Below are 12,250 nucleotides of genomic sequence, written 5' to 3' on the forward strand. Positions count from 1 at the left end.
TCTCTGTCCCTTCATAGTTTTTAACAGTTTTGGTGATGAGGGTGGGATGCTGAGAGGAGCGTGGACTTCTGGAAGAGGACGGGCAAGGACCTCATGGGTTAATTAACATAATTTGAGAGAAGTCCGTGAAAGTTGGTAAAATGTATCATCAGTCAGGTAACAAACTGTCCTCCTGTTAATGGATACCTACTAAGAAGTAGTTTCCAAGACAACTGCCTGACTTGTTGCTGACTCCCTTTGAGGGGAGAGTAGTTTCTCACCAATCGTTCAGGCAGCCTCAGGTTTAACTGCTCTAACAACAGTACTAACGTTGAGCTAGTAGTCTCGGAACTGATACAAGGAGGTAAAGTACTAACTCATCTCAGAAAAAAACAGTTAAACAGATGAACACCAACACTGAGTGAGAACTGATAGAAACTTGTAGCCACTATGGGCAGTAAACAGGCACATTATTAGAACTTTGGCTCATTCCATTGAGAGATGAGAGAGTGAGGGACTTAATGCCTTTTACAGAGGAATTGGCACCAGATACACCATTGCTCAGCCCCTCCTGCTGTCTGTCAGCCAACCTTGGATCTATTCGCCCCTTAGAGTAAAATGTCTCAGATTTTTTTGAAGTGAATCCTGGGGCTATAAGGTGACTTTGACTCTCTCAGGAAGATTTTCAAGAAGCAGGCAAATTCCCATATAAAATCATCCATGACTGGCTACTGACTAGTATTCCAGCTTTTAGGGCCTCGGATTGTTCACAGCACTGGTGAAGGCAACCCACTGGCCAAGGAGAAATTAAATCCCCCCAAATCCAGATAAATTCTTGCAGTAAACCTGACCACTCTGGAAAATTCCCCAGCCCTCAAATTGAAACCAGGCATGGCTGTAGGAAACGTTATCATGCTAATGAGACAGCAGATGTTTCAAGTTCATATGTTCCTGTGCACTTCGCAAACTCAGGATAGCAAAGGGGAGCAAACCCCAGGGTCCTAGAGGGAAGTGCTGTGTCTTTGGCTGTGGCTGTTGAGTCGAGGGGCTCCTAGAGGTGAAATACATGGTGTCCAGAATGATGATGTTACCGTCCCCCCATCCAATATGTGGATTTTTTTTTTTCGGTACGTGGGCCTCTCACTGTTGTGGCCTCTCCCGTTGTGGAGCACAGGCTTCGGACGCACAGGCTCAGTGGCCATGGCTCACGGGCCCAGCCGCTCCGCGGCATGTGGGATCTTCCCGGACCAGGGCACGAACCCATGTCCCCTGCATAGGCAGGCGGACTCTCAACCACTGCGCCACCAGGGAAGCCCCAATATGTGGATTTTGAAGCAGTAAAAATATTAGAATGTTGCTGGCTGAGCTGCAAGCGACCACCAGGTTGCTCACTGGACAGAGCTGCTCTCTGTGCCCAGTCACACGTCCCTCCTGTTGCACTCCTGCCTCAGCTGCTTTCTGAGGAAAGATGATTGAGTGGGGGCTTCCCTGGTGGCGCAGTGGTTGAGAGTCCGCCTGCCAATGCAGGGGACACGGGTTCGTGCCCCGGTCCGGGAAGATCCCACATGCCGTGAGCCATGGCTGCTGAGCCTGCACGTCGGAGCCTGTGCTCTGCAACAGGAGAGGCCACAAAGTGAGAGGCCCGTGTACCGCAAAAAAAAAAAAAAAAAAAAAAAAAAAGTAAGATGATTGAGTGAGTCCAGGGTCTGTCTGTGCCCATGAGAGACTGAAGGTCATATACAGTCCTCCCCCTAAGCCGGGGAACTTAGGAGAGGGGAAGAACTAAAACTGTTATGGCTTTGATGGAAACAGGTATGAGTCTTCATCCCACCTGAACCTGCTAAAAGTGAGATCACTCATATTCAGTTTCCTAGGGTTTGGCAGGTGTCATAATGGGGAAGAGAAGCCAATATGAGAGTCGTTGCTTCTACATCTAATTGTATAGTAGGAATCGATACATTGTGTGCTTGTACTTCCCCATCCCATAAGTTAGATGTAAGACTAGATTTTGTGATCTAGAAATCATTCTAGTCTATCTTATTATGCAAACTATTCTTTGGAAAAGGTCTAGCTTATTTGAAAGAGGGAATATATACATATACTCTCCAAAATGTCAGATTCAATATGGAAATCGAACAAATAAAAGTCAGATTAGCTTAAAGTATCTTGTTAACTAGATGGCTGGCCTTTTTTGTTCAATAGCGAAATAGATCTTTTTCAAAACAAAACAAACAAAAGCCAACCCCTCAAATCTGTTGTACAACAAAGGTCTTCAAATTTCCTGCTAGTTTATAATATAGCCAATTAGCTTGTCAGAATATAGTTGATCAATCAATGAACAATCAATAATTATAAAATAATGAAAAGGTTCCTAAGGGATAATCTATTTAGGGAGTTGCTATGCTGGCAAAGCTCATGATCACTCTGTAAATCTAGCATCTCTTCCTGCGGGAAGCTTTCCTTCACACACCATGGATGTTAGTACCCTTCCCCAGTGCTCACATATGCTCCTGTGTAAGAATGTATTCCTTCTTGAGCCTGCGCTCTAGAGCCCGTGAGCCACAACTACTGAAGCCCGTGCGCCTAGAGCCCGAGCTCCGCAACAAGAGAAGCCACCGCAATGAGAAGCCGGCGCGCCGCAACAAAGAGTAGCAGCTCCCGCTCGCTGCAACTAGAAAAAGCCCGCATGCAGCAACAAAGATCCAACACAGCCAAAAATAAATTAACAAACAAATAAATAAATCTATTTTTAAAAAAAGAATGTATTACTGGCCTTGTGATGGCATTTCTCTTTAAACAGAAAGTTAGCTTCTTTAGGGCAGGAACTTCATTATATTACATTATATTTTGCCACACATTTATACAAAGCTTAACACATACCAAGTGATTCTTTTATTCTTTTTGGGGGGGTGGGGATACATAATAAACAATATTTGTTAGGAAGAATATATTCTAAACCACCTTGAAAAAAATTATTTGCCAAAGTAGTAGAACTACTGTTCCCTCACAGTCTATTAAATCAGTGTTAGATGGGTTCCTATATCTAGGCAAATATCTCATCTATATGTTAATACAGAATAACAGCTATATCCCAAAAGGATATTAACAGTAAGTTTGACTTTTTGAAAATAAATATAATAAAAATGCAAGAGGTTTGTTTGGATTTGCCTCTGTGGAAAAAAAGTCTGTTTTGCTGTCAGTAAAAATGATGTTCTGCACATCTTTGTGGGCCACATGGCTGAGCCTTTTCTTGTTACATTTTGAAGTAGAAAGCTTTCTCCTTGTCACCTTCAATTTGACATTTTATAGGAACTAGAAGCATAAGTCAGGTAGGGAGACATGCTACATATTGTTTTTTCCCCTCTGACTACCAGTAATCTTAAAAGTCAACAATGTCGGATTTCAATTTTGTTCACAGAATTACCACACTGTGCATTGAAAAAAACAATCGCTACTGCTTTCATTATTCTAAATCTTTCCTATGGGATGATTAAAAGGGGAGGAAAGGGGCTTCCCTGGTGGCGCAGTGGTTAAGAATCTGCCTGCCAATGCAGGGGACACGGGTTCGAGCCCTGGTCTGGGAAGATCCCACATGCCGCGGAGCAACTAAGCCCGTGCGTCACAACTACTGAGCCTGCGCATCTGGAGCCTGCGCTCCGCAACAGGAGAGGCCGCGACAGTGAGAGGCCTGCGCACCGCGATGAAGAGTGGCCGCCGCTCGCCGCAACTAGAGAAAGCTCTCGCACAGAAACGAAGACCCAACACAGCCATAAATAAATAAATAAATAAATAAATAATTTATATAAAAAAAAAAAAAAAAAAAAAAAAAAAGGGGAGGAAAAAAAAAAACTTGACTTGCCTGACAACTGGTTTTATTTTACCTTGCTTAAACATAGTACTTTAAACTTCTTATTGAATTGGGCACATGGAGCAGTTGCCTGCCTAATACAATATGTATAAACTAAGAAGGGAATCAGCTCTGTCAACTGGCCTTGAGCATTTATTCAACGATTTTTGTTGTCATTGTTAGGTGCCTACTATGTGAAATGTACCATATGAGCTGTGGATTGGTTACAAAAATGAATGACACATATCTCTTTGGAAGGGTTTTAATGGACTCCACATTTGGGGAAATAGTTACTATATTATTGTTCATGGTAAAAAAAAATAATTTATTCCCCAAAACCTGTTGATTTTTACTGCAGGAGCTTATTTCTATTTATAAAATCATAAAACAAAATACAGGATGTCTTTTTTCATACATTTAATTTGTAAGCTTTACCTTAATCATATGTGGATCAATTCATTAATATCAACAGCAGTGACTTAGTAAATCTCTATAAATCTTCACATGTTGTATTCAGTTAACTAAAATGCATAGATTTTGATATGCTGTAATACCTTGCTGCTTCATTGAAGCAGAATTGGTACATTCTCTAGAGAGATTATTGTGGGCCAAGCCCCCCTACCCCAGAACTTTTGCCTGTATTTCATTGTATCACCATCAGGTAGCAGTCGAGTCCTGATATAAAGTACTCAACAGAGAACAAGAGATACAGCATTGTTTGGAAAAAATGAAATCTTGTGCTGAGTACAGTAGTTAGTTATAGAAATAGCTAGATTAACAAATTTAAGAACCAAACTACTAAACTGCTTTACAAAGTAATCAGTTTTTTTCGTTTTTGTTTTGTTTTTTTTTACGGTACGCAGGCCTCTCACTGCCGTGGCCTCTCCCGCTGCGGAGCACAGGCTCTGCGGCCATGGCTCATGGGCCCAGACACTCCGCGGCATGTGGGATCTTCCCAGACCGGGGCACAAACCCATGTCTCCTGCATCGGCAGGCAGACTCTCAACCACTGCGCCACCAGGGAAGCCCCAAAGTAATCAGTTTTAAAATAGAAAAATATTCTGAAAGTATCTCATTCATTTAGTTTTTCAGTAGATATGTATTGAACACCTGATAGGTTTTCAGGCAACTCCCAAGGGTCTGGGGAGAAGAAAGGACAAGACAGAGATGGTCCCTGTTCTCCTAGCACTTCAGTGTGTGGGGGTCATTAATTTATGATTAGTAAAATAATTTGTAATTGCAAGTAATACAGCAAGGAAAAAAAAGCAGAGTACTCAGTTAAAACATAGAACATAGCAGTGAGGAGGGGCTCTAATCTCTCTGGGTGATATTTAATTTGAGACCTCATTTTAAAAAAAGAAGAGGAAAAGACAACCAGAAAAGGATGATGGGAAGAACATCTCACCAAGAATGTTTCATGAAAAAAAAAGCAACAGGCCTTGTACTCAAAAAGTAATATAATATTTATTAAGAGAGTTACTTTCTTTGCAAGAACGTGATCATTTTCCATTATGAAACTACCCCTAACCAATCTTAGCCTTTAGACAGTTTCTCTACAATGGCCACAAAAAGTAGTTTCAAAATTGATAGTAGAGAGTATAACAATGATTTATTCAGTATTGGGTGTGATGTTGCTGGTTGTCCTTGCCTCTTGAGAATATGTAACTAGCACATGCCCTTAGCAAAGGGCCATCCTGTCACCAGTTGTTTCAGAGTCCACAAGTGTCACTGTGAAATCCCATCAAGTATGACGAGCTGCTTCATCACTTAAAATAGTCATATTTATATGTCACTGCTATCCTATTGCTCAACCAAACACAATACATAAAAACGATAGTAGTTAGTTTCTCTCTGAATTAAATGTTTCCTTTTCCTACTTGAGAATTTATTGACTGTCATGCACAGCTGAGAGAGACATTTCTCCACAACTGGCGTTGAGGCATCTCAACATCAGAACTCCTCTATTTCTCTTGCACTGCAGCAATCAAGCATTGCTTGATAACTTCAATATGTTGTGTTTTTTCACTAAAGTATTAAAAAGCAGCAAGTGCTAAATGCTCCATTTTAGGTTAAAAATAAAATTTTAGACACTATGTATTTTACTACTAGATGGCAATACCAAAATAAGAAAACTTAATTAGAAATAAAAATTAAGGGAGAAAAAAGTAAAGGAAAATGAAAGTGTATATTAATTCATGAGATAAAAGCTTTATAGTCAACAGAGTATAGATCACCAAAAACCTCTGTCATTTGTCTCACTTGTTTATTGCTTTGTCACCTGTGTACATATATGTTTCCATGGTATTAGCATCCACGTTAGTTAAAATATCAGCATTTTCATGCCACCACACAGTCCCTTGAGGCCTTGGAGAGATCAATGTGGGACTAATATAATTCGGCTTAAGAGCTATCCCACAGGGCATCTGAAGATACAGGTAGACAAGTCCTAGGTGTGCCATTTACCCCTGAGTTTGCTGGAGACATTATCATCAGGGAGGGGAGAAATGTGTGTATGTATATATGTTTTCCCTAACCAATCTACATATTGATTGAATTGAACATTTTTATTCCCAAGATCTGATCAAGAAAAAGGATCCTAGTTTTAAAAAAGAACAAAAAAAGAACTAGTGACACCAACTGCCCAGACTTTTAGTTTTCTACCTTGGTTCCATTTCAGGTGTATACTTCACTGTAAATGCTAGTGTAACATCTCCAGGACCAAAGCTCTGATGATTATTCAAAGTGGAAAAGATAAATAGTCCAGTTAGTTCTCAGTCTCATACAAACAAGCAGGGTGGTCATGGCAGCAGATATCACTTTATGTGATAAGTTCCACCCACATACGGTATCATCCACCATCCCCACCCCAATTCTATTTTTAGAGGCACCTGCTAAGCCTCACAGTTACATTTCCAAGTGGTTCTAAAACAGAAACTGGTGTACAAGTTCTCATTGACTTGTTTACTCCTAAAAGCCTCATTTTAGAAACACGACACTAATTAGGCTCAACAGTAGTGTCTCCCCTAGAGAGATGAAATTTAAAAACATTGAGAACAAAACATTTGTGATGAGCTCCTAAATAATTTCTACTGGACTCTTAACTATTCCTTTTCCATCATAATTGAAATTCAGGTTCAGATTCTAATTTAACCTTTTATGTGAATAATATTAGAGTCACCATACTGAAAAGAGAAAGCTGACCAGGCAGGTCACAGAAAGGCCAGTAATAAAAGAATTATTCTAGATTTACATTTGGCATAAGGAATAATTTCTAACGAACAATAGGTAATTAATTCCTTCAGCATGGCATCATTATGGATTAGCTTTTAGTTCTTGAATCATTAAGCTGATGACATAAATTCCAGAAAGATAATCTAATCAACATTTCTGCCAAAATTTAAAGTAATGTGGTAGAAGAAGTATTCATGAAGAAAAATCCAGGTGTTAACCAAGATGAGAATGAAAAAAAGCAATATAACTGCCTGTGCTTAGCTGAAGTCAATGCTTTACCTCATTGTTACAACTTTTTTTTTAAAATCTTTATTGGAGTATAATTGCTTTACAATCGTGTGTTAGTTTCTGCTTTATAACAAAGTGAATCAGTTATAGATATACATATGTCCCCATATCTCTTTCCTCTTGCATCTCCCTCCCTCCCACCCTCCTTCACCCCTCTAGGTGGTCACAAAGCACCAAGCTGATCTCCCTGTGCTATGCGGCTGCTTCCCACTAGCTATCTACTTTACGTCTGGTAGTATATATATGTCCATGCCACTCTCTCACTTTGTCCCAGCTTACTCTTCCCCGCCCTGTATCCTCAAGTCCATTCTCTATTAGGTCTACATCATTATTCCCGTCTTGCCCCTAGGTTCCTCATGACCATTTGTTTTTAGATTCCATATATATGTGTTAGCATACGGTATTTGTTTTTCACTTTCTGACATACTTCACTCTGTGTGACAGTCTGTAGGTCCATCCACCTCACTACAAATAACTCAGTTTTGTTCCTTTTTATGGCTGAGTAATATTCCATTGTATATATGTGCCACTTCTTCTTTATTCATTCATCTGTTGAAGGACACTTAGGTTGCTTCCATGTCCTGGCTATTGTAAATAGAGCTGCAGTGAACATTTTCATACATAACTCTTTTTGAATTATGACTTTCTCAGGGTATATGCCAAGTAGTGGGATTGCTGGGTCGTATGGTAGTTTTTAGTTTTTTAAGGAACATCCATGCTGTTCTCCATAGTGGCTGTATCAACTTACATTCCCACCAACAGTGCAAGAGGGTTCCCTTTTCTCCACACCTTCCGCAGCATTTATTGTTTGTAGATTTTTTGATGATGGCCATTCTGACCAGTGTGAGATGATATCTCATTGTAGTTTTCATTTGCATTTCTCTAATGATTAATGATGTTGAGCATTCTTTCATCTGTCTGTTGGCAATCTGTATATCTTCTTTGGAGAAATGTCTGTTTAGGTCTTCTGCCCATTTTTGGATTGGGTTGTTTGTTTTTTTAATATTGAGCTGCATGAGCTGCTTCTAAATTTTGGAGATTAATCCTTTTTCAGTTGCTTCATTTGCAAATATTTTCTGCCATTCTGAGGGTTGTCTTTTCGTCTTGTTTATGGTTTCCTTTGCTGTGAAAAAGCTCTTAGGTTTCATTAGGTCCCATTTGTTTATTTTTGTTTTTATTTCCATTTCTCTAGGAGGAGGGTCAAAAAGGATCATGCTGTGATTTATGTCATAGAGTGTTCTGCCTATGGTTTCCTCTAAGAGTTTGATGGTGTCTGGCCTTACATTTAGGTCCTTAATCCATTTTGAGTTTATTTTTGTGTATGGTGTTAGGGAGTGTTCTAATTTCATTGTTTTACATGTAGCTGTCCAGTTTTACCAGCACCACTTATTGAAGAGGCTGTCTTTTCTTCACTGTATATTCTTGCCTCCATTATCAAAGATAAGGTGACCATACATGCGTGGGTTTATCTCTGGGCTTTCTATCCTGTTCCATTGATCTATATTTCTGTTTCAGTGCCAGTACCATACTGTCTTGATTACTGTAGCTTTGTAGTATAGTCTGAAGTCAGGGAACCTGATTTCTCCAGCTCCGTTTTTCTTTCTCAAGATTGCTTTGGCTATTCGGGCTCTTTTGAGTTTCTATACAAATTGTAAAATTTTTTGTTTTAGTTCTGTGAAAAATGCGATTGGTAGTTTGATAGGGATTGCACTGAATCTATAGATTGTTTTGGGTAGTAGAGTCATTTTCACAATGTTGATTCTTCCAATCCAAGAACATGGTATATCTGTCCATCTATTTGTATCATCTTTAATTTCTTTCATCAGTTTCTTATAATTTCCTGCATACAGGTCTTTTGTCTCCTTAGGTAGGTTTATTCCTAGATATTTTATTCTTTCTGTCACAGTGGTAAATGAGAGTGTTTTCTTAATTTCACTTTCAGATTTTTCATCATTAGTGTATAGGAATGCAAGAGATTTCTGTGCATTAATTTTATATCCTGCTACTTTACCAAATTCATTGATTAGCTCTAGTAGTTTTCTAGTAGCATCTATTGGATTCTCTATGTATAGTATCATGTCATCTGCAAACAGTGACAGCTTTACTTCTTCTTTTCCAATTTGGATTCCTTTTATTTCTTTTTCCTCTCTGATTGCTGTGGCTAAAACTTCCAAAACTATGTTGAATAATACTGGTGAGAGTGGGCAGTACTCTTGTCTTGTTCCTGATCTTATTGGAAATGGTTTCAGTCACTTACCATTCAGGATGATGTTGGCTGTGGGTTTGTCATATATGGCCTTTATTATGTTGAGGAAAGTTCCCTCTATGCCTACTTTCTGCAGGGTTTTTATCATAAATGGTTGTTGAATTTTGTCGAAAGCTGTCTCTGCATCTATTGAAATGATCATATGGTTTTTCTCCTTCAATTTGTTAATATGGTGTCTCATGTTGATTGATTTGCATATATTGAAGAATCCTTGCATTCCTGGGATAAACCCCACTTGATCATGGTGTATGATCCTTTTAATGTGCTGTTGGATTCTGTTTGCTAGTATTTTGTTGAGGATTTTTGCATCTATGTTCATAAGTGATATTGGACTGTAGTTTTCTCTCTTTGTGGCATCTTTGTCTGGTTTTGGTATCAGGATGATGGGGGCCTCATTGAATGAGTTTGGGAGTGTTCCTCGCTGTGTGATATTTTGGAAGAGTTTGAGAAGGATAGGTGTTAGCTCTTCTCTAAATGTTTGATAGAATTCACCTGTGAAGCAATCTGGTCCGGGTGTTTGTTTGTTGGAAGATTTTTAATCACAGTTTCAATTTCAGTGCTTGTGATTGGTCTGTTCATATTTTCTATTTCTTCCTGGTTCAGTCTTGGCAGGTTGTGCATTTCTAAGAATTTGTCCATTTCTTCCAGGTTGTGCATTTTATTGGCATAGAGTTGCTTGTAGTAATCTCTCATGATCCTTTGTACTTCTGCAGTGTCAGTTGTTACTTCTCCTTTTTCATTTCTAATTCTATTGATTTGAGTCTTCTCTCTTTTTTCTTGATTAGTCTGGCTAATGGTTTATCAATTTTATTTATCTTCTCAGAGGACCAGCTTTTAGTTTCATTGATCTTTGCTATCATTTCCTTCATTTCTTTTTCATTTATTTCTGATCTGATCTTTATGATTTCTTTCCTTCTGCTAACTTTGGGTTTTTTTTTGTTCTTCTTTCTCTAATTACTTTAGGTGTAAGGTTAGGTTGTTTATTTGTGATGTTTCTTGTTTCTTAAGGTAGGATTGTATTGCTATAAACTTCCCTCTTCGAACTGCTTTTGCTGCATCCTATATGTTTTGGGTCGTCGTGTTTTCATTGTCATTTATTTCCAGGTAATTTTTGATTTCCTCTTGGATTTCTTCAGTGATCTCTTGGTTATTAAGTAGTGTGTTGTTTAGACTCCATGTGTTTGTATTTTTTACAGATTTTTTTCCTGTAATTGATATCTAGTCTCATAGCGTTGTGGTCAGAAAAGACACTTGATACAATTTCAATTTTCTTAAATTTACCAAGACGTGATTTGTGACACAGGATGTGATCTGTCCTGGAGAATGTCCCATGAGCACTTGAGAAGAATGTGTATTCTGTTGTTTTTGGATGGAATGTCCAATAAATATCAATAAGTCCATCTTGTTTAAGGTATCATTTAAAGCTTGTGTTTCCTTATTTATTTTCATTTTGTATGATCTGTCCATTGGTAAAATTGGGGTGTTCAAGTCCCCTACTATGATTGTGTTACTGTTGATTCCCCCTTTTATGGCTGGTAGTATTTGCCTTATGTATTGAGGTGCTCCTATGTTGGGTGCATAAATATTTACAATTGTTATATCTTCTTCTTGGATTGATCCCTTGATCATTATTTAGTGTCCTTCTTTGTCTCTTGTAATAGTCTTTGTTTTAAAGTCTATTTTGTCTGATATGAGAATTGCTACTCCAGCTTTCTTTTGATTTCCATTTGCATGGAATATCTTTTTCCATCCCCTCACTTTCAGTCTGTATGTGTCCCTAGGTCTGAAGTGTGTCTCTTGTATACATCATATATACAGGTCTTGTTTTTGTGTCCATTCAGCCAGTCTGTGTCTTTTGGTTGGTGCATTTAGTCCATTTACATTTAAGGTAATTATATGTATGTTCCTATTCCCATTTTCCTAATTGTTTTCGGTTTGTTATTGTAAGTCTTTTCCTTCTCATGTGTTTTTTGCCTAGAGAAGTTCCTTTAGCATTTGTTGTAAAGCTGGTTTGGTGGTGCTGAATTGTCTTAGCTTTTGCTTGTCTGTAAAGGTTTTAATTTCTCCATCAAATCTGAATGAGATCCTTGCTGGGTAGAGTAATTTTGGTTGCAGGTTTTTCTCCTTCATCACTTTAAATATGTCCTGCCACTCCCTTCTGGCTTGCAGAGTTTCTGCTGAAAGATCAGCTGTTAACTTTATGGGGATTCCGTTATGTGTTATTTGGGTTTTTTCCCTTGCTGCTTTTAATATTTATTCTTTGTATTTAATTTTTGATAGTTTGATTAATATGTGTCTTGACGTGTTTCTCCTTGGATATGTCCTGTATGGGACTCTCTGTGCTTCCTGGACTTGATTAACTATTTCCTTTCCCATGTTCGGGACGTTTTCAACTATAATCTCTTCAAATATTTTCTCAGTCCCTTTCTTTCTCTCTTCTTCTGGGACCCCTATAATTCAAATATTAGTGCATTTAATGTTGTCCCAGAGGTCTCTGAGACTGTACTCAATTGTTTTCATTCTTTTTTCTTTATTCTGCTCTGCAGTAGTTATTTCCACTATTTTATATTCCAGGTCACTTATCCATTCTTCTGCCTCAGTTATTCTGCTATTGATCCCTTCTGCAGAATTTTTAATTT

This window comes from Mesoplodon bidens (genome assembly GCF_964165515.1).
Source record: "Mesoplodon bidens genome assembly, chromosome: 13".
Lineage (NCBI taxonomy): Eukaryota > Metazoa > Chordata > Mammalia > Artiodactyla > Ziphiidae > Mesoplodon > Mesoplodon bidens.